Source organism: Cucumis melo, chromosome 6, assembly GCF_025177605.1.
Source record: "Cucumis melo cultivar AY chromosome 6, USDA_Cmelo_AY_1.0, whole genome shotgun sequence".
NCBI classification, from domain to species: Eukaryota; Viridiplantae; Streptophyta; class Magnoliopsida; order Cucurbitales; family Cucurbitaceae; genus Cucumis; species Cucumis melo.
In genome coordinates, this window is record NC_066862.1 from 31286011 (window position 1) to 31290224 (window position 4214).

Below are 4214 nucleotides of genomic sequence, written 5' to 3' on the forward strand. Positions count from 1 at the left end.
AAACGAGGGAAGAATAAATTTTCATTAAAAACGGAATATGAAAACATTGAAACATAAACGCGGAAGCAAAACTGAGTCCCCATATGGCATGTCACGGATCCTTCTCTGTCGCTCGCCAGCTTTCCTCTACCTTTACCTTCGCCTGAAATGTTAAACATAGAAAGAGTAAGTATAAACATATACTCAGTAAGGGACCTACTACTAGTCCCGCTAGGTGTCTGTTAACTTCCCATTAGAGTCCTGAAAATGGTACCCAATCTCTGGCACGTTCCCGAACACGTGCAACATGCGCTCCCGTAGGAACGAAAATTTGGTCTTCGGTGTCCCGAGGGAGCACCTAGGACATGCTGGTCTATAGTGAACCCGGGGGTAACACTAAAACAATCGGGATGCGAGGACCCCGTCGAATCACTCGAATCATATCTATATCCATGCTAGACTGGCGTCCCGTCGGACCACACAGTCCTAAATAGGTGGTGATCCCGAAGGACACCCATGCAGGTACGACTCTAATAGACAAAGTTAACAGAACACCCTATCCATAGCATGTAGCATAACATAACATCATAACATGGCATGAGTATTAATCTTAACGTCCTTAATCATGTGATTAATATATCATGCATTAACAATCATCAACAGTCATCAACAACATACTACCGGTCATTAACATAACATCAGTCATCATCATCAATCATCAACATAATAATCTCAGTCATCATCATCAACATCAACTATCATCATAATCTCAGTATAATCATTATCATCAAATTATGCATTTTGGCTACCATCAATGCATAATCATAATTACATGCGGTCTCTTGAATTCAGTTCGAAGGTCTAGTAGGAGAATCTCTTACCTGGAGGTTTTAGCCAAACAAGGTACTCTCTAGTTGACAGTAAAAATTCTCCAATTAACTTGTCCTAATCATAAAAGGCAAACTTAGTATCTTAATTAATGAAATTAGCAATTGGCTAACATCCAAAAATTCTCCCAAATTAATTAACTTTCTAAAAAAAAGGGGTTGAAACCAATTCAACCTTGATTGGGAAAAATCCAAGATTTAAATCTTAAAAAGTTTAGCCAATTGAACCTTTAAAGAAACCTCAAATAGATCCAAAATTAAATTAATAAAATATTAATTTAATTTTATTTGCTTACCAAGGTTACTCAAATGGAGGTCGAAAAATCCTCTTAATTCATCACTTTAAATCCTCAAGCTTCCAAAGAGACCAATCTGTTATCTTAGAGAAGAAGATAAAGAACATTTTTCTTTTTCCTTTAATTCCATCTTAAGCATTCCAATGCTATTTATAGACCCAAATAATAACAATAATAATAATAATTATTATTATTTCCTTTTCCTTTTCCTTTTAGGATATATATATATATAATACCAAAAATATACATATATCTTTATTCCCATTATCTTTCCTAAATCAATGCCTTAATCTTAGGCATTTATAACCATTGGTAATAATAATAATACTTCTTTATTATTATTATTTTTCTCTCACCAAAATCTACAATAAATATATATTTATTTAAACCATTATTCTCTCTTATAAATATATATCTTTTTCGTCCAATCAAAATCAATCATCTCTCTCTTCATGAATTATTTTCTTTTCCAAATAAATATAATTATATTCCATAATATAATTAACTACACTTTTCCAAATTATTAATTAAATATATATATCCATATATATATATATACTCAATTAATTACAATTCCACCAAAACTAACTTTTTCCTCCAAAATCTCAAATTAACTTAAGTCCTCAATTAATTTAATCAATCAAATCTTTTCTAATAAATCACTTATAACTTCCAACATGAATTATCTTAACTCAACCATAACAACTTCACTCCATAAACAATATTTATCTTTCTACAGAATAATTAATTATCATCCACAATAATTAATTATTATTTACCTTTCTTCCAAAATAATTAATTATCTTCCACAATAATTAATTATTATTTATCTTCTCCAAAAATAATTAATTATCTTCCACAATAATTAATTATTATTTATCTTTCTCCAAAAATAATTATTAATTATCTTCCACAATAATTAATTATTATTTATCTTTCTCCAAAATAATTATTAATTATCTTCCACAATAATTAATTATTATTTATCTTTCTCCAAAATAATTATCCTTTTACAAATAATTATATTTTCCCAAAATATAATTATTTTACTTTTTCTCCTTTAATAAATATCCTTTCTCCAAAATACAACTATCTTTTCCTTAAATAATTATATTTCAACAAATATAATTATCTTTTCCTTTAACATAATAATTATATATATATTTCCACGTATACATATAATTATCAAATCTCCAACAAACTTTCCACCCTACGGTTTAATTAAATAACGTCCATAATTATTTAATTAAATTCAACTTCAACAACACTAAAATCCACAACTTTACTTAATCCTCTTAACCTACCATTTAATAAAAACTCAACAAACACCACGTGTCAAAACCTCTAATTAATTAAATATTCATCCAAGAAATATTTAATTAATTTTAATTCCCACTTAAATCAAATAATTCTCATTAAATGGATTCAAAATAACGCCCAATAAATTAAATCTAGATAAACAAAATTAAGATAACTGACTCCAAAATTATCTAAATTTTTGGGGCGTTACACTCTCATTGGCCCAACCTTCTACCACCTCTAGCCACTTCCAATGACCATTCTCAACGATCTCCCATTGGCCCAACCTTCTACCACCTCTGGCCCACTTCCAATGACAATTCTCAACGATCTCCCATTGGCCCAACCTTCTACCACCTCTAGCCACTTCCAGTGACAATTCTCAACGATCTCCCATTGGCCCAACCTTCTACCACCTCTAGCCACTTCCAGTGACCATTCTCAACGATCTCCCATTGGCCCAACCTTCGGCCACACCCTTGGCCTGACCAACTCCAACCATCATCGACAAACACTTTATAGTAATTTGAAATTAAATAAAAAATATATTTTAATATATAACAAATCAAACTTTTACCTAAAACTTATTTTTATTGATAAATAGTTGTAAAATAAATGCGTGTTATTGTTTTAAAGATTTTTCTTTGTTTTATCAAAAAAGTCTTTTAAATAAAATTGTATTTTTGAAAAACATCGGTTTTAAGTAATTCCACACAAGTCAGCAACTTTTGACTTAATTTCTTCAATTCCTTAATTATGACTACTCCAAATTATAAGCAATTGAAAATGTTTGTCTATAAAGGTTAATTAATTAAAAGATATCTATAGGCCTTGGAAAAAGAAAAGAAAAGACTTTCATAAATAAAAATTCACATAATTAAATCCAACATTACCATATGTATCTAACACGATTTTTCCAAATTCTTTTATGAAATGCTATTTTGGGCAGCACACAAACCTTAGGTAGGTTGAAGACACTATTACTTTAAAGGCAATTCTAAGTCATATATCAATTTCTAAAGTTATTGCACTTAATTAAAAAAAATATAACAAAAACTAAAAATCTTCATGATTATGGCAAATCAAACTACCAATTCTTCACGGATAGTGTGTTGAAGTTATTCCCAAAATGCTTTACAACATCTCTAACTTTCAAATCTTAATATAATGCAAACCAAATCTTATTTTTTCAAATTTAAATCTTTATATCTCTATTACTTTATTTTAAAATTAAATCTTTAACTTTGTATTTTTTCTATTTAGTTCCTAAACTTTCAATAGCAGTCATCTAACTAATCTCATAGTAACAACCACAAACCGATGTGTGAGTACTAATCTTCCCCGAAACCACGTTTGTGAGTATTAATCTTCTCAAACACTTAACTAATTTCAGCCTTGTCACTCAAGAAATCATCTCTAACTTTCATTCATCCTACTAGCTTTGGCGAGACACATTGAATCAATTTCAAAGGGCATCATGTAGAAGGCAATTTGATGCAATAAATTCTTTCATAAATCCTGTTTAAATTCATATAACATCCAAAACTATAGAAACACTGTTTTGGGACCCTATTTAAAACAAAATTCAAAGGTTCACATAACCGCCTAGGAAACTATCAAACAAAACAATTAAATATCCTAAAATTTGACTCATTTTCATCTTCAAAATAACTTAAGATAACAAAAAAAAAAAAAGAAAAGAAAGAAACGTCTATCGAAAGCATTAAATTAGACGTCCTCGTATGGCATTCAC